Source organism: Thrips palmi, unplaced genomic scaffold (genome assembly GCF_012932325.1).
Source record: "Thrips palmi isolate BJ-2018 unplaced genomic scaffold, TpBJ-2018v1 HiC_scaffold_12, whole genome shotgun sequence".
Taxonomy (NCBI): Eukaryota; Metazoa; Arthropoda; class Insecta; order Thysanoptera; family Thripidae; genus Thrips; species Thrips palmi.
Window position 1 is genome coordinate 9,433,152 of NW_023144623.1, and position 19,128 is coordinate 9,452,279.

Consider the following 19,128-nt stretch of genomic DNA (forward strand, 5'->3'; position numbering starts at 1 on the left):
CACGTTTCCTGGTCACAGACAAAATAGCGCCACTTGCCGCCGTGCGTGTGTGCGTGTCCGTCGCTGTGTGTGTGTGCGTGAATAATTGTGGGCGTGGGGCGCGCTCGAATTGAAATGAGATTTCGGCGCGATATTTATTGGCTTCGATCGAGTGAGTGTGCCGCTACCGCCTGGGTGGGTGTTACCCCGGACGCTGCAAGGTGGTGGTGATGTTTAGCACAGCGGTTCTCAACCGGAGGGCGCCCGTTGTCATGGCGACCGAGAGGCCTCTAAATGACTCCCTTCAGAGCGTTGGTTCTGCAGCGGTGTTGTTCCGGGCTGCCGTGTCTCGCAAGCGGCGACGGCTCCATCTGGATAACGCGCAGGCTGAACAAACACGAGAAATTCAATGTCCAGGCGGTGTAACGCGCGTTAGTGTGGCCATTCGGGAGGCGTGCCAGGCCAGGTGCTGCTCTCTGCCCGGAGCCTTCCGCTCGCCGCCGTCGAGCTATCACCGCGACATCTCGATATCTCGAACCACGGCGGCGTAATATACGGGGCGGAATACGGTGCACTTTCCCAACAATCCGCCGCGACGCCGCGACGCCGCGATCGGTGCCAAGGTTTGCCCGACTGACCATAACACTTTACCACCCAACGCCCAGCCAGCCCAGGCCGGCCAGGCCAGCCCAGCGCCGCGTAGCGCAGCGCCACTCGACGGTGCCGCGACGGTGCCGACGGCCACCCGAGGGGCAGGGCGGCAGGCTGGCGGCAGGGCAGCCGTGGGGCGGTGGCGGCTCGCCAGGCTCGAACCTTGAGAGCTCTCGTCCAGCCAGCGCTAGCCGGTGGTAGGCGGCCGCGCGGTACCAGGCCGTGCCGCTCGCACACACGCAGGAATTTCGAGGTTCTACCCGCCGTTGCCAGGTTTTCGCCACCCGCAGCCCGCAGCAGGAAATCGAGTGGTCGTTTCCGCGCGTCCACGAGCCAAGCGCCAAAGCGCCAAAGCCTCAAACTGCGTCTTGGCCGCCACTTGACGGGGAAGACGCCGGACTACTACAGACGGAACAATACTCGCGATCGGGGAGTTAGCGCGCCATCGTAATGAACTCGCCGAGAGAGCGTGGCAGCGGTGCCATTCAGAAACACAAAAGCCGGCCGGGGGAACCACGTACTACGTGGACGAGGACGACGTGGACGACGTGGAGCTGCGGGGGCGGGCGGAGAGGTTCCACGTTTTGCGGCGGGAACACAGCGGACCCATAATCGGTGACGCAGATCGGGGACCACCGCCCCCTCTCTCGAGCGTCTCTCTAGTGTCTCTCGAGCGTCTCTCCTGCTCGCCACGGCCGAACGCTGTGCCTGCACGGTCATTTCGCCTCCGGGCTTGTGAACGTGCGCATGGGATGGGAAGTGGGTGAGATGATTACGATGCCGCAGGCTGCAGCCCTCCCTCTGACGCGGGTACGAATCCTTGAGAGGCCGTTGCTGTAGTGGCCCCCAAGGTCATGTCGCAGCACGGCCTTGGCCACCCCAAGGTCATTCAAGATCATGTCGTGCGGGCGGCCTCGACCTCGGCCATGAACAAGCAGTGCCCCGTGGCCGTGGCACTGTCGCCGAGGCCTTGAGGCCCTCCAAGGCCGTGCCGAGCCGTGCCGTGCTGAACCGTGCCGGGGGTTGGGCGCGCGGCGCTGTGGGCCAGAGGCGTGCGGGTGCATCCATTGATCGAGGAACTGCCCAGGAATAAAGCGCGCGGAAAAGTATTGCACCATCGGTCTTTCTGACGCTGTAACCTTTTCAGCAGATGATTGTTATTTCCGCACTTGCTCTTCTTTTTCCACGGACGGCGGCCTCAAGCGTCATGAAGTTTTCAGAGACAAAGATCCAGCCGTTCTTCTTAGTGTATTTCTGAAAAGTCCGACTAGAGCGTCGCCGGCGCACACAGCCCAAGCAGAGTGTCCCGGCCGAGAACAGTTGAACAACAATGTTGTCGTCGTGACGCAGGCCATGACCGTCCCGTCGAAAACACACTTTCTACGACCGGTGATTCTGTCCTCCTTTTTAACGGGGTACTCGGAGAGGCCTGCGCAAACAAGCAACTGCTTAACTTGAATGGCGTCCATGCAGAGTTGAGCGATATTGACGCTGCGGGTTGCGTCACTTCGTTACTTCGTTACTGCCACAAAAGTGAGCAGCGATATTTCATTACCGAATCCCTGCGGCCTCCGCTCGATGTTCCGCTTAACGACTGTCTGCACGCGCCGCGGAACATTCAATACACTGCAACAACAATCGCCACTGTTCTTCGTCAAATGCCGCCGCCGGCAGGTTGGCAGCGCGCAGCAGAGGCGGACCCAGAAGCCCGGCCGCCCCGGCCGCGCCGCACAAAAATACGCGCAATATAATCTCTGGTATTAGGAAACTTTCGTAATGACACGGCAAAAATCCTTCCTGCCCTTGTGAGGGAGCTTGCTCAGCTTGCTGCATCGCCTCGTCATGTCTCGTCCCTCTTTCCCACACACGGTTGCCACTCGCCAACATGACAATCGAGTGTCGCCGCGCACACACACAGACACACACGCACACACACTGTGCGGCGCCTGGCTTTGCCCAGGCTTTGCCAGGCTTTGCAGGGCGCCTCAAGTCAAGTCCTGTGATTGTCGGCGGCACTGAATGATTTACGCTTTTCTAGCTCCAGCCGCTCGGGCCGCTCCAGCGGCTCCAGCAGCAGCCGGGGGATTTTCCGCGTCCCATTGCGTGGCGCGGCGCGCAAGGCGCCTGTCTCTCTCGCACTGACGGAGGCGACCGCCTTCACGCGTGAGAGCGACGCGCGCGGAGGGAGAATCCATAGGAGAATCCCAGTCCGGCGGGGAGGTGCGTTCGAAACGGCCGCGGCACGCGCCACTGTTTTGACCGGCAGCGACCGCAACCGCAAAGCGGCCGGGCCGAAGGCGGCAAAGGCGGCGGTGGAGCGGCAGCGGCCGCTCCGGAACGCTTCCAAGCTCGCCTCCAAGTCACTGCACTGCGTCCGTCGGCCGGCCGAGGCGGGGGAAGCCTCGGACGAGCAGATCCTGAATGGACGAGCATTAATGGCCGTGTCGTACTCGTCGTACTACGGGGTCACATTCATGTTTCGCTGTTGTCGTCTCTCCTTAACGGTAATAACACGTCTTGCATCCTGTCGGCGGCATAACCCCATCTTTGCCCCGGAGGTGCCCCGAGGTGCCCGGAGGCCGACGCTTCCCGAGCTCGCCGTGCCGCTGACTTCCGACGACGCTCTCAGTCAAAGGATTGTTTGTTAGTTTCAGGACATCGTCGTCGTCGTCGGTTGGTGGATATGCAATCTTCAAAAGGCAATGGCCACGAGTTTTCGATGCGAAAAAAAAAGTTGTTGGCTGGCGCTCCGTGTATACTGACCGGACACGTTGCATGCCCAGGGGATCAATACGTTTGGACGCAATGGGCCGAGTGCTGGCACCGACGATGTCCGACGATGTCCGGACGATGTCCGTCGGACATGCCTCCAAACGACATTATGGGACGCGGTTTGCCGTCCTTTCCAGTTCCGGACAGCGCGGGCAGCGCAGTGCCGCCGAGCCTGCCATTGGCCGCCAGTGGCGTGTTGCATCACGCTACACTGCCAAACGCGCCCGGCAACGTCCGGCAAGGTCGGGAGCATCTGCATCCCGCTCTTGTTCGGTTGTTGTTGTTAGTTTTTGTGGTGGTAGTGGTGGTCACTATTGTTGTTGTTTCTCTTGTTGTCTTGATTGCCCCTCAAACATATGAAATGCGTGTCCACGATGGTGAAAAGTCTCGCTGGCAGTATTTCCCTTTCGTTTTCGGTCCTGCTGCGTATCTAAGGTCCCGTTCTACAGACGGCTCGAAAAAAAATTTCTTGCCCCAGATTGTGAATTGTGTGGTGGAATCTCCCCAGCAGCCCGAGGGACTGTCACGGTGTCACATGGGGGCCGTCCTAACCTTGCCGTCGACAGCGACGGACGACGGCGGCGGGTCGCGGTGCAGCCAGCGCGGCGGATGTCCCTCTTCAAACACACGGGGCTAATGCCATCCTGCAGCGCGATCGTGTAGCGCCACTGTAAGTGAGCGATGAGCGGTGCACTGAAAAACAGAAACAAACATGACGCTGACTCCCAACGGTTGGTGGAGAAATAAATCGACCCGGAATGACCCGGGTGGTGACATTGCCGGTAAGTCCGAGACGCCAGGTCAATTAGCCGCGCCAGGCTGCAGTGGGGCTGCCAGGACTCTGGCAAGCTCGCGGCGAGTGGCGGGGTGCGGCACCCCGGCGGGAGGGCGGCGCTGGCAGGCAGGCGCGGCGCGTCGCCGCGTCACAGGTCCGACTGTCACAGACGACAAAATATCCGTAAATCACTCGGCGTAATCTTATCGCTCGCGTGCTCCGCGCTCCGCGTGCCGTGATGCGCGAGGCAACCAGGTCGGCTCCTTCGCATTAGAATCCGCGTAAACTCGCAAACCTTGCGCCACGCCCCGCCACCCCCCGCCGTTCGTTTGCCCGGGGCACACACTGTGGGCCGCAGATCACGCCGTGACTGGGAGGAGAGACGAACCCCCGCACCTCGGACTGCACAGTGAATCGGCGACTCAATGAGCAATTTGAAGAACAGCTGGGTTGAAAACGCACGCAAAAATAAAATAAAAGGACATTTTGAAAAACTTTTTGCGGAAAAAAAGGTGATTTAGTTCCCGATCCTGATCCTTTATAATGTCAAGGTCGTTCTGATTTTCGGGTTGCGAAACGAATTGCGCATTCCCTTCGGTCCGTATCGCTCGCGGTGACGTCATGGCATTCCAGGGCGCTCCAGCCGATTCGGCGCCGCCCAGAGAAATGGGCCCCATGCCGCGGCAGATCCCGCTGGCCCGGTGGCACGAGTGTGTTTGCGCTGTGACGTTGGACCGCGGCGCGCCGCGGCGACAGAGCGGTAGGCGGCTGGCTAAAGCCCAGAGCAAACGGCGCTAGGCCGCGCTGGGCCGCTGGGCCGCGTCACAAGTTTTGGCGGTTCTTCCCACACCCGGGCCCTCCGCTCCGCGCACACGCCGAGCGTGACGTCGCGTGGCGCACGGGGCGCGCAGCATCAGCAGACCGCTCCGCTCCGGCCGCTGCGGCGCCACTGTTTGCCTGTCCGCGCATTGCTGACGCGCCACGCTCGCTTCATGCCCACCGCTGTCTCATGCAGCACCACGACGTGACTTCTACTTGGAAGTGCCTGTCTTTGCCAGGCCGGCGCTCACAAACTTGGTGTGGTTTGGACCTTACCGAGGCGCGGCATGAAAGAGAAGGGTCCACGACGTTGAGGGATGCTCTTAACAACAGCCAGTTTGGACTGACTTAAATCTCTGAAAGGAGCCCTTTTTGCTGACTTTGGGCGGTCACTGCGTCCAATCTAGTTGCGGTCAAAGGCCTTCCTCAACGCCCTAGCATTCTTAAGACCCTACTCTTTTGTGCCCTGCCTCGGGAAGGCTTTGACCGCAACCGATTTTTGACCAGTAGCCTCACAAAGTTGATCAAAAAGTGATCAAATCTCAGAAAAAGGCGTTTTTGCTGACTTTGGGCGGCCACTGCGTCCAATCTAGTTGCGGTCAAAGGCCTCCCTCAACGCCCTACTATTCTTAAGACCCTACTCTTTCATGCCCTGCCTCGGGAAGGCTTTGACCGCAACCGATTTTTGATCAGTAGCCTCCCAAAGTTGGTCAAAAAGTGATCGAATCTCCGAAAGAAGCTGTTTTTGCTGACTTTGGGCGGCCACTGCGTCCAATCTAGTTGCGGTCAAAGACCTCCCTCAACGCCCTAGTATTCTTAAGACCCTACTCTTTCATGCCCTGTCTCGGGAAGGCTTTGACCGCAACCTATTTTTGATCAGTAGCCTCCCAAAGTTGATCAAAATGTGATCGAATCTCGAAAAGAAGCCGTTTTTGCTGACTTTGGGCGGCCACTGCGTCCAATCTAGTTGCGGTCAAAGGCCTCCCTCAACGCCCTAGTATTCTTAAGACCCTACTCTTTCATGCCCTGCCTCGGGAAGGCTTTGACCGCAACCGATTTTTGACCAGTAGCCTCACAAAGTTGATCAAAAAGTGATCGAATCTCAGAAAAAGCGTTTTTGCTGACTTTGGGCGGCCACTGCGTCCAATCTAGTTGCGGTCAAAGCCTCCCTCAACGCCCTATATTCTTAAGACCCTACTCTTTCATGCCCTGCCTCGGGAAGGCTTTGACCGCAACCATTTTTGATCAGTAGCCTCCCAAAGTTGTCAAAAGTGATCGAATCTCCCAAAGAAGCTGTTTTTGCTGACTTTGGGCGGCCACTGCGTCCAATCTAGTTGCGGTCAAAGACCTCCCTCAACGCCCTAGTATTTTTAAGACCCTACTCTTTCATGCCCTGTCTCGGGAAGGCTTTGACCGCAACCTATTTTTGATCAGTAGCCTCCCAAAGTTGATCAAAATGTGATCGAATCTCGAAAAGAAGCCGTTTTTGCTGACTTTGGGCGGCCACTGCGTCCAATCTAGTTGCGGTCAAAGGCCTCCCTCAACACCCTAGTATTCTTAAGACCCTACTATTTCACGCCCTGTCTCGGGAAGGCTTTGACCGCAACCGATTTTTGAACAGTAGCCTCACAAAGTTGGTCAAAAAGTGATCGAATATCCCAAAGTACGATTGTGATCATGTCGGATTATGTTAATTGTTTCCCTGATCACCAATTAGACGTACACCGACTATCTCGAGTTGGTTACCCCTTGGAGCGGCCCCCCGCTGTACTCCTTGATGCCGGACCTCCTTGATGACTGGTGGAAGCTGCGCGTCAACCCGACGAAAGATAAGCCAGAGAGCCGGGCAAACACCGCCAGCACCCCAGCCGGTCGCTTCCGAATCGGCGCTCCGTCGCTCTGTCCTTCGCGCACCCCCAGCGGACGCCGCAGGGGAGCGAGAGAGACAGCGCGACACTGTTCGGAGAGAGCCGGCTGCTGCGTTGTGCTGCCGATACCGCGGGGGGGTAAGTAAACTCGAGAGCAAGAAAAATTCCCTTGCGCTTCATCACCGCGAAGGAACACGATAAGGGGGAGACGGCGTAGAAGACCTGGGCGGCAACGTGTCCAGGGGATGCGAGAGCGACAGAGACTCTGGATCGCTGTGCCGCGGCGATTGACTTCGCGAAGGCGCGTGCCAAAACGTGACAGGCGCTACGGGGCGGCAGCAGCAGGGGGAGCAGGAGAGGCCTTCGACGTAGGGGAGCGGGATCAAGTCCCACCCCGCCCGCCTGCCGCGGTGCAGGGTGCCCCGGCTGGCCGGAACTTCGGAGCTTTCGAGCGCGGCGGCGACATGCAGACATGCAGTGAAACTGTCGACCTTGGGGCGAGGCAGGGCCAGCATCCTTGGAGGCGTCTGCTACGTGCTCTGGGCTGTGGCTGCCTGCCTTGCCTGCCTTGGCTGCTGCAGGGCCATTGTTTGAGCCGGTTATTAGATCAAGGTCCTGGGTGCTATCACTGTAGGCAAACATCAGCGTGACTCTGGGGGCCTCGGCCCGGCAGGCCCGGCAGGCCCGGCCTCGGGGGCTGTCGCCGCTCCGTCGCTGCCGGTCGGAACGCGACGCAGTGACGACGACGCGCCATCGCCAGAACCCTCCCGTCATGTTTGACGCGCATCCGTGACAAGACGTACCAACTCTGCGAAAAAAAGGTCACATTTTGATTCCGTGGAAACACATCACAAAAGAAGAACTCGAGGGGAACAAGCTAGTCAAAAAACAGGTCAAAATCAGGTTCAATGATTCCGCTTGCTGGTTTCCTTGAGAGAGCACTGCAAAAAAATTTTGATCGACTGTAGTCGATTTTTATTGTACCAAAAGCGGTACCCAATTTGACTTATTTTTACAGTGGGGCCCAGGGCAAGCTGGAAGGGTCCCCGCTCAGAGCCAAAGCACGCTGCGCGTGGAAATTCCGTCGATTCCCCGGAGGAGTGAAAACGCAGCTTTTGTTGGCCGATCAGAATGCGGCGCTAGCTGCAGCGCGGACTCGCTGCCAACGGAAACCTACAGTGTGTTCGCCTCGCCGAGGGTTCAAATACCGCGCCTCGCCTCGCCTCCACCCTCTACCGGCTGCGTGGCTGCTTGGCGCCGTGGCCGCGGCGTGCGTCCTAGCGAGTGAGCGGTCATGTCGCCAAGGACTTGGCATCATGAGGCACTTGGCTGGCCTGGCCTGGCCAGCGCACTGTTCTTGATGGCAAGGAGCCGAGCCGCCGCCGTGGCTAGCGAAGCTAGCGAAGCGCTTCGAACCGATTGGGAGTGGTGCGACTAACGAACGCTCTTCACCTTCGCCGTCATCAAGGCCCCGGCCGGCACCACGCCCTCAGCAGCGCGTCAAGGCTTCGGCCCGCCCGGGACGCGGGAAGCGGGCTTTGCCGGAGTATTTGAATCGTTGATGGAACAGTTTTGGCTTGCCGGACTGCACCGCACTGTCGGCGGACTTGTTCCAGAACGCAGGGGGACGCGTTGACGCGTGCCGGCCAGGCGGCGACGTCGCCGCGAACGCCTCATCGTCCTCCCGCGAGGAGCGCACTTGTCGCTGGCGATAAAACGCGGCAAATGAGAAATAATTGCGTTTCCGCGAGAACAAAAAAGAATACAGACCGGAGAGGACGCTCCGTGACGACTTTTGACGTTCTGGAAGTTTACGAGCACCGAACAGCGGAACGGAGTCGGAAAGTCGGAACGTCGGAACGGAGGTAGCGGCGAGGTGTGGTTGGTGTGAACGCGTGGCGGAGTGTTGCCACGACAGTGGCGTAGCCGAACTGACTCGGAACAGTGCTTTCGTCGCTCGTAAGGTGACGGGAGAGACAGAGAGAGTGGCTGGCCGTTCGCGTCCGGACGAGTCCTGCCTCCCGCATTCAGGTCTCCCTGGGGAGGATTTCGGCCATTTTCGCGGCGCGGGGTTCGTCGCCGAAATGACATGTTGCCAACGTTCCCACGCTTGAGGCCGAGCGTGGGCCGCCGCGCCGCGCACCCGTTCGCTCAGAAGGCCGAGCCAACCGCAGGGCTCGGTTTGTGTGTGCGCGCATGTCTGTGTGGGTGCTGCGAGCGTCGATCGGATGACCTTTCCCAAACAGACGATTCTGTCCGCCTGACCGGTGCGGCGGTGCGGGGGCCTACTCGCCCACTGTAGGCCCACTGGGTACTGATTCCAAACTCGAACAGTACTCTCTCGCACTCATGGAGGGTTACGCAGCGGTGCGACGAAAGCGCTGTTCGGAGTCAGCCTGCCTGCAGTACCGACTGGACAGGTCTCTAGAACTCTCCAGAACTGTCCAGCACCGCCCGGGCAGTTGCCCCACCCCACAGGCAGCCGGGCTTGCAGCCAGCCGTGTTGGAAGTGGTTTCGGCTGCCTTCAACAGTGTACCCGCGGCGTGGAGGTGGACCCTCCCGAATCGCAATAAAGCTTGATGAAGGGTGTCGAATACGAATCTGAATCCGGCTCGGCGACGGCGCCGCGCAGCACGGCGGCGAGGCGGGGGAGTGGCGGGGCGTGGCGTCCGATTCGTGGGGCTTCCCGAGCTAGTACAGTGTGTAAACTCCAGGCACTGGCCCGGCGGCGGCGCTGGTGGTGCGGTGCCAGCAGTCAAAGCCAGGCAAGGCACGCTGGGCTGTCCTACCTCAATAAACAAGGCAGCCTGCGGGTTTACAAGGAGAGGCCGCACGTCGAGGTAATGTGCTCCGGTTCTGTCCCCCTCGCACTCATCGGGCAAGCCGCAGGAGCGCGAGAGAGACAGGGCGAATGTCTGCCCTTCGACGAGTGGGGCGACGTCACGCGGGCTGGGCAGTGCAGTGCAGTGGCGGGGAAGTCCACTCGACCCCCCAAAGCGGGGTGAAAAACGAGGGGCGCGAGGTTCGGCCTTTTGCTCGGCCTTCGAGGACGCTGCCGATCTCGTTAAACGCCATGAGTCGATGGCAGTGACTGGCTGTGGGCTGGCACCACCACCACCACTGCCTTTGTAGCTCGGCCGAGTGCGCAGTGTGCCTGCATGTCGAGTGGGCCCTCCTCTGGCGCTCTAGCGCCACCCACTTCCAAGAACGTGGCGCGCCTCGCAGCAAAAAGGCCCGCCGCCAGTGCATCCCGAACACACAAGCACATCCTCCCATTCGTCCGGGCCATTTATCGCCCTTCCACCTGGTTTGACGCTCCTCGTTCGTGTGTGCTTTCATGCGATATTTTGTCGCTATTATCGGTCCGAACCGCTCATATTCGCGTCCAGAGGCGCATCCACCTGTAAAATGTATTCCGTGACACGGTAAGTGAGCGGGCTGGCACGGCAAGGCACGGCACGGCTCGTCTATCGTTCATTACGCTGACCTTATTCCTCACGGTGAACCCTCCCGGGGGCGGGGCGGGGCGGGGCGCTGGTGACGCGGAAAAAAAGGGGGGACGCTCGCCTCGCCAATCACCCCCCCGGAGTTTCCTGCATGACCGCGCCGAGCAGGCCGGGCAGGCCGAGCACGTGGGGGCCATTATGTGGAGCACCGGGAGCTCCATCAGCCGAGAGCATGCTCCGCGGCGCTGCAGCTCTGCAGCTCGCTGACGGAAGGAGAGGGAAGGGAGTTAGCTTGCCGGGAGTTTGCGAGGAGCGCACAGCAAGTGGCCGCGCCAGCGCGCGCCAGCCCCCAGTCAGCGCCGCGGGGGGGCGCGACGTTTCAGCATTTTGTTAGTTTTGTTTTTCTTATAGCCTACACAGGAAAAAAAATCGTGTCCGTGACACAAAATTATTTTTCTCTTTTGCAAGTGCGCAGTGTCGTGGCATCCGTGATTTTCCTCCAAAAGGGACGATGTTTTTGTTTGTCCTCCGAGCTCCCCTCCTTGACTTGCTTGCAGTGTTTGGCCGCCGCGACGGCACCGCGACGAAAGCACGTGCCGAGAAGCGAGGCAGCGAGGCATGCATGTGACAAACGTGTCATTTCGCCTTGCCGCGAACTTTGTCCCCGCATCCGTAACGCACAGTGTGGCTTTTCTTTTCCAATGCTTGTTGTCCAGGGCGCTTGTTCTATTTTGGCGAACGCCAGTTGCCCCCGTTGGTCCATAGAGCCTACTGAAAATCAACCGAATCAACTGTGCTTCTCCGCGGTTGATGCCAGGGAAAAGGAGGTGGTCTCTCTGCCAATATAAAGAGCGCTGTGCCGATAACGTTTGTTCTGCATGACTGCGTCCAGTGATGCACGACGACGACGTCGATGACGTCCAGCGCGCTGTCGCTTTCGAGAAGCTCGCGTCGTGCGAGCGGCCGGCGCGCGCTCCCCGGTAGGCAACCGGCAATTGAAGCCCCTCGTGGGGGCAGTGCGGCAACACGCTCGCCTCTCGCGCGCCCGCGTTGCCCACCTTCCGGGCGCTCCCGGCGGCGGAGAGCGCGCTCGGCTTGACGCGCACCCTCACCCTGGTGGCGGTCGCGGCGTCGGGGACGGAGCGTGGATGCGGCGCCTCGCCACGCTCGCCACGCTCACGGCGCGCGGTGTTGTGGGTGCCGTGGCGTGGCACTGCCGTGGCACTGCCGTGTGTGCTGGCGACGGTGGCGACGGTGGCGGCGGCGCGTGGCGCGGGATGGTGCGGTAGGCCGCGCTGCTCCGCGCCGCGATTGGCCGCCGGGCTCCCCCTCCCCCTTCCCCCGTGCCCTCCGGTGGCGGTAAGGCGGCGGCGGACCGGCGGCGCGCGGAGCCGAGCCGAGCAGCGCGCCGAGCCGAGCCGAGCCAGGGGCCGCGGGACCGGGCCGAGCCGGGCCGGTGAGGTAGAGCAGTGAAAGACAGGTATCTAGGTGAAAAGGCGAGTCAAGAGCCTTCAGCCGCAGTTGGCTTGTGGAGTCGGTCGGTCGGAGTAGTCTGTTCAGAAGCGCCGCGAAGCCGCGAAGCGACGAGCGCCCCGCCGGACGGACAGACAGACGGACAGGGAAGGACAAGCGAGCGTTGAGTCGCGTCCAGGCCGTGCAGGCCGTCCAGGCCGTTCAGAACGCGAGGCAGACCGCGAGGCAGTGCGCGAACCGAGTCGACCGCGGCGGGACAAGCACAGGGCACGGAGGTACTTGACTTTGTGAATGGGTGTGAGAGTGATTATGTTGGGGCGGGGAGTTGCCCCATGTGCATCATCGTGGTGAGAGTGTCTCAAGAGACCTGACAGCACCTGACAGCGCGCCGCCCAGCAAGCCAAGCAAGCAAAGCAAGCAGCACACGCCGCCAAGCACGTCTTCACCTGCCCAGCATTCGCAACCGCGCTGTGAGTACTCGAGCGGCGCTGCGTGGGACGCAACACCCGTTTCGATCGTCATTTTAAAATTGGTGATTCGGATAAGAAAGCACTCCATGAAATCTCGCCTGAAAATAAGTGAACTCGGTTATAATCGGTTTTATGGTTGTGTTGACTTTACTTAAGTGAGTCTGTGCCTTAATGTCGCGAACACAAGGGCCAGAACGCGCGTTGCTACACCAGTCCTCGCGAAACCCAAATTCGAACGTTGGCAGCTTCCAGACCCTTGTCGTCCTCGCCCACCGCTTGTCCTCAACCGCCCTGAATTTGCGACCAGTTAACGCGCCTGCCAGCAAGGACGCACACTCGTGCTCCAGCCCGAGGAGCGCGCGACGGAGGCCCGCTCCGCGCTCCGCCCGGCCGCACTGGCAGTGCTGGCAGTGCCAGTGGCATCCACGTTTTGCAACCGCCATGGCGCGCCACCTCGCGGAAAGGCGCTTGTGGTGAAGGGAGCTGGTCGGGAACGCTGTCATGAGGTCAGCTGTGTAAACGTGTGTGCGTGTGTGTGTGCGCGAGTGGTTTGCCCAGCACGTGGACGGCGTGGACCCGCGCGCGTCTCTGCTGAGGGGAACAAGGCGAGAAAGTTTTTCGCATATAATCGTGTTTCGGGATGGACCAACCGGCTAATCTTCAGCCAAGTTTCGCTGCAGCATCCGCGAGGACCAGGCCGAGGGAGAGAGGGGGAGGGGGTGAAGCGGGGGAAAGGAGAGACAGAGACAGAGAGAGCGGGAGCGATGGATGGCGTGTGTGTACCTGTAGCGTGCAGCTCAAGTCCCACATAACCGATTTTCTGCTCAGCGCCGGTGAGACAGTAATGCGTGTAGCTTTGCTTGGCTTTGCTTGGCTTTGCCTCGCCGCCGGCCAGCCTGTGCAGCCTGTGCTTACCCGCACACAATCCGGGAGCAAGGTTGCTGAATAAGCTGGCCTTTTTATGGGGGGGAGGGGGCCATGATTTTTTTTGCAGTTTCGGCTCGTCGATGCCGTGACGTGAACTGCCTTGAGTGGAATCCACCCACCCACGCCGGTCTGCCTCAAGTGGGCAGCATCGGCAGGGGGCAGTGACAAAGGGGTGCCCTTACTACTGAGGTCGCTCGAGCGGGCAGTAAAAAGGGGGTGCCCTTACTACTGGGGCTGCCGGCGCCGCCTGGGGCCCGGTCGCGTCCACGTGGTGTGGATCCACTTAGTGCTGGTTCTTGCCTCTCCTTCTCTCTGGGACGCTCCGCGAGTGCGAGAGGGACACAGCGACCACGGCGCCGTCGCCCCGCAGCAACCGGATTCAAATTAATTGCGGGGCGAAAACTAATGGCAGGGTACTCGCAGAAAACCGGTTGTCCTGCCGCACCGCCTCTCACTCAATAAGACATGACCGGGCCGCACTACGGCCCGCGACGCCCCGCGACGCCCCGCCTCGCGACAGCACGGCAAGCAAGGCACGCAAAGCACGCAGAGCACGCAGAGCGGGCCAAGAAAAGGAAAAGAAGGGAAGAGCCAGGAAGGCGTGAGGCAGCAAAAATAGCCCAACAGTAAGCTGTAGGATAACCAAATCAAGCTATGATTGGGTGGCGCAGTCTGCTCTAGCTCGTCTCACTCGGTCAGGTCCAGGTGGTCGGGCGAGGCATGGCAGGGCACGGCGGGGCCTCTCCGCTCGCCCAGTGGGGTGCAAAGAGCGCGTAAGTGATTGCCCCCTCTCCCACTTTGCCCCGTCGCCGCGTGGTTCCAACGCGAACCCCGTTAGGCCACCTCCATTCGCAATTTGGCAGCACATCATGCGGATAGTCTTTGAATGACGGGTGCCTCCCTGCAGAAGGGAGCACGTTTTATCGGTACCTCCTGGGGTACTACGATCCTGGAACTGTTCCTAGGACCGTCTAGGACTCTAAGGAGGGGGAGGTGACTAGCGGAGACATCCACGCACGAGTCCATGCCGCGCAGCGAGCAATGTCCTTCAGCTCCTGCGAAGGGATGGACCAACGGGATGGATGGGCCAATGGGATAAACCCCTCACTCTTTCAGTGTGTGTGTGTGTGTGTGTGTGTGTGTGTGTGTGTGTGTGCGTGCGTGTGTAGTTATTTTTTGACGCCGGAGGTTCATGCCTACCGCCACTGCATGAACAAACGGGACGGACAGTTGTGATTTGCCAGAGGGTCATCATTTCAGCACACACACGCACACAGACACACACACAACCAGAGGCTCGCTGACTGACTCACACACACAGACACACAAATACAGGAAGTTTGTCATTTGGTCACTTTAATTGGGCGCAAGCAGAGAGAGAGAGCCACAACCTTTGTCATGCAATGTCAAACTGCCTTGGCTCTTCGGTCCGAACCTTCGCGGAGGACTAGTTGGGACTGTGCCGCAATTTCGGCGCAACAACTGCACTAGCCTCGTATGGTGGCGGCCGTAGGTCAGTAAGAGTGGTCTGGGTGTACATCAACACGTGACATGTTACCCAGTCATGGAAAATCTTTATTTCTGCACTGGGTTCGATATGAACCAGCGGAGGTCTAGTCCATGGACAGCGAGGCAAATCAGAGCATTATTTTACTGTCAAGTCTAAAAGCGCGAAATGGCGTGCTGGACGAAAAGATGACGGGAAAAGTGGTGTCGGGCTAGTGCCATCAGTATGGTCTAGAACGACGTACAGCATGCTGTGCACCGCCGCACCGCCCAGCGGCGTTCGCTCATATGTTTTGCCCATGAAAATGTGGACAAGAGAAGCGCGTGTTGTGTAAGATTGGCGTGTGTGACGACAAAAGTGTCGAAAGGGACAGAGAGGAACGAGTCAGATTTTGGCAGAGATGCACGTATGAGCTCGCGCGTATCCCCTGCACGCGAAAGAAAGTCTCGCACGAAAGTCGCCGTCGGCCAGCCAACTGCCTTTGGCTTTGGCCGCCTTTGACCGCCTTTGGCAGGAACGCTGCCGCGCCTACGCGCCTCACTCACCAATCGCACGACCAACTTCTTTTGATGCTCCACAAACTGAAACGTAGCGCACGCCGTTTGATCTTCGACAGCCAGAGGTGTCAAGTTCAAGTCCTAGATGTCCTGAGAACCCCTGCACTTCCCAGGGTAGGCCGTCGTCGTGCACGCCTGTCGACGGGACTGCCTACCTCCCAGGCGCTCTCCCGGGGGAGGGGTTTGCAGTGGCTGTGCGCGGCAGTGACTCTCGTGTGAGGTTTAACGACCGGAGGCCCGACAAAACGCTTAAAGTACACTCACGCCTAAAAGCTAACATCACAAACGTTATTTTTTAAAAAAAAAATTTAAATGGCTGCTGTATGCGCCTGCGCGTGTTGGCGGCAGGCCCGGCGCGCTCGGAGGCTCGGCAGGCGCACGGCATCGTGGATTGAGGATGCGCGGGACAGCCGCGCAGGTCATTTCCACGAGCCGAATAGTCGAGGTGGCCATGAGCCGCAGGGCGCGGCGTGGCGCTGCGCGGCGTGCCTCTCAGTGCCTGCGCCGCACCGTGCCGTGCCGGGCCTAGCTCATACTCGTGTCGTCCCGGCACCGCCAGGGCACCGCCAGGGCACCGCATGCTCGGTTCCGCTCGTGCGGGCCGGGCCAAGCTCCGCCAGCCCAGGCCCGGCCGGCAGGCCCGAACCGTACTTGGTCTCTCTGTCTCTCTCGCGCCCCCGAGGGCCGGCGCACGAGTGCGAGAGAGACGGGGAGGTACTGTTCGGAGTGAGCCTGCACGCCAGGCCGGGCCTGGCCGGGCCGGGCTGGCACGCAATATCGCGCCGTAATGATCGCCTTTGCTTGCTTTTTGTTCCGTCAATGATGCTGCTGTTGTCACAACGCCGAACGGCAGCCGAACGGCGGCAGCGAGCGCGGAACGCTGTGCTGGCGGAGCCATGGCGGGGCCCGGCCGGTGTTTTAGCCGCCAGTGGCCGCCAGTGGCAGCCAGGGGAACGGTCCAGCCATGGTCCAGCCGCCGCCGTTGGTCTAAAAGCCAGCGAGCGACAACAAACTACTACTGCCATCCTTTCGAAACAGGTTCCTCCTCTTTCATAATGATCGTCATGTGGCGAGTTACTTTTCATTTTGTTGTTGATGTCGCTTTCGTCATCACACCTCGACGCACCGCCGAGCACCGCCGAGCCCTCCACTCCAATGAGGCGGTGCGGCTCATAAAACTCCTCGTCCTATGCATTCCTTCTTGTCCGCCTGCAGCAGGCGCTGGGTGCTGTGTTTCATTTCATTGTCATGTGTGTGTGTGGCTGCGTATGTGTGTGTGTGCCAGGCGCTTTGCATGGACGACCTTCCCTTCCCCGTCACAGTGGCCTTCTCTCTGCGCGGGCCTCGTGGCACATGGCACATGACAAACACACACACACACACACGCACACACACAGACAGTCAGACACACAGCACCCGACACCTATGCACTCGATCCTTTCCAGGTCGCAGTCCGTAAAAAGACATGCGGCGTCGCATTGGGATCGTCCGTCGCGCGCCCTTCTCTCGGAGCCGGATTGTACAACACGTAATTACCTCCCGGCGCTGTGTGTGTGCGTGTGTGTGATGCGCCGCGCTAGCCGCTTTTCGCGGTGTTCGTGGCGTTGGCGGCGCCGCGGGGCAGGGTGGGGTGGTGGAGCCAAAACCGCCAAAATAACTCCTCGGCCGGCCGATCCGCGCGGCGCGCAGCGGCTCCGGCGAGCCTATCCCATCCTATCCGGTTCCCTGTATTGGTCCGACCAATTAGTAGTGGCGAGACCCGCAGGCCACAGGCACCGGCAGCCCCGCTGCTGCGCACATCGCCCAGGTCCTTGCCCTCGCCCACAGAGTTTGTCGCGCGGACCGCGCGCTTTCCGTACAAGCGAGCCAGCGCACCGAAGCGGATATCCAGTTTAGTTTCAATTCTCATGAACGGCTTGCACAGCGTAGGATGACAGGATTACAAAATGGTCTTTTGAACGTCTACTTTGTTGTTGTTATCACAACAGTGCTAACAGTGGCTGAGAAACAGACACCCGAAGTTGGCACTTCTGTCAAGTGGGCATTTTTGTCAAGTTGGCATTCCTTGAGTTTGGGGCGCCCGGCGGCGCCGCTGGCCTTGCGCGCGTCGTCGCACTGCTTGCGCTTTTTGCTGCGCCTTGCTGCGCCTTGCTCTGCCGCGCGTTCTTGTTGTGTTGTCGACCCCCGGCCGCCTTGCCGCCGCCTTGCCACCGCGCGGCACGCTTGCGTTGCCTCAAGCTTTCGCTGCTTGCGTCGCTCAAGCGTTTCGGCGTGCTGCGCTGCTGCGCCGCCGCGCCAGCTGGAGGTACCCGGCCGGTGCCCGGTACCCCACCCCGGCGGGTACTTCACGGTGGGGCACCCCCCGACCTGCCCCAAGCCGCCGCTCGCCAGCCAGCGGCCCGGCCCGGCCGGCCCCGGCGGCCAGCGCTCCGATTACTGCTCCGGTTGCAGCCCGCTTCCGAAACAAAGCCGCCCGGAGCATTCCGCCCTCCGCCCGCGGAAGCAGTCCCCTCGCACCCACGCTGCAGCGCGCTGGCGGAAGCGGCCAGCCAAGATGACGAATTTTGAGGTTATGGTAACGCTGTATTGGCGATGACTGCCATCATTAAAATGAGTCAAATTGGGCCGATGCTGTGTTGCCCGCTTCCAGCAGTAGACCACATACGCGACAATGACGCCTTTTGAGGTTATGGTAACGTTGTTTTGGCAACGACAGTCATCATAAAATGAGTCAAATTGTGCCTACGTTGCGTTGCCCGCTTCCAGCAGTGGATAGACCACATACGCGACACGTGCTCTGGCACGTGTCGAAAACGCGGCACGTGAGAGTGGAGGTCACACGCAGCGTATCTCGCACAAGGCGCGGACGTTTTCGTTGGGTGAACTCGTTCTCGGAAATCAATCAATAAGGATACGCCGGGGCAGCGAGAGATAGAGACCGAGACATAAAAAAAATCCCCTCGTGACAGTCATGACACCTTCCAGCGGCGGGCGGCTGGCGGTTCCGATTTGGAGCGAGGACGTGGCCATTGTGTCCGTGATGGCGAGGCAGAGCGAGGCAGAGCCGAGGCAGAGTGGTGCTAAATCATGTCATCCGTCTCCCTCACTCCCGTTACATTTGCCGCCACGCCTAGAACGGGTTTACAACGCGCGCGTGGCGCTCCGCGACGCGTCCGCATGTGCCAAAAGGCGAGTAGCTGGCTGGCTGACGCTGCTGACGCGCGGCGCCGGACTCGGCCGGACTTCCCCACGGGGGGCCGTCGGCGAGCGGCCTAACCTCACCCTTAAAGCTGCCGCAGTTTGACAAAACTTACGCACGAACACTTAAGTACTGCGCGGAGGTCGGGCAAATCTTCGAGTCTTTGCGATCCTAACCTCCGAGTCAGTGAGACAGAGGCTGCAGAGACAGAGCGACGACAACGCTGTTTGGAGTGGCTCTGCACGGGCGTGTTCCTCCGGACCCCGTTGCCGGCCAGGCTGCTGGCTATTGGTGGAGCGGCTTTTCGGCGAGACGGGCCTGCGGAGCACCGCGGAGCGCGAAGCGAGGCGAAGCACGGCGTGGCGGCGGCCGCGGATTGGAAGGTTCGGCGTGCCGCGCAGTGCCGTGGCGGAGCGGGCGGAGAGCAAAACCGCTCCGGAGGCGGAAACCGTGCGCGCCCGGCAGCCGCGCCAGCCACGGCCAGAAGTAGGGAGATTATCAAAATACATCACCGCCTTCGAAAAGGCACGTTCGGCGCGGGAAACACACGTGACGCGGCGTCGAGACACGGCTTGCCAAGGTGAGGCGATAGGGATTTTGGTACAGTCACACGAAAAGACAATGCCCTGCGCCGGAATCGGGCAAGGCGGCGGTGGGTTTGTTTGTTTTCCAAATACCGGCGGC

At 60.3% G+C, this 19,128-nt stretch overlaps 1 protein-coding gene across 1 annotated transcript in view; it reads left to right on the plus strand.

The window, feature by feature from the left end:
- Window positions 1-11,797: 11,797 nt before the first annotated feature.
- LOC117640168 (UNC93-like protein) overlaps window positions 11,798-19,128 on the plus strand; it is a 38,029-nt gene continuing 30,698 nt past the window's right edge. The window contains exon 1 of the mRNA XM_034376450.1: window positions 11,798-12,254. The gene's annotated coding sequence lies outside the window, so the exon portion shown is untranslated. The remainder of the gene's footprint in view (window positions 12,255-19,128) is intronic.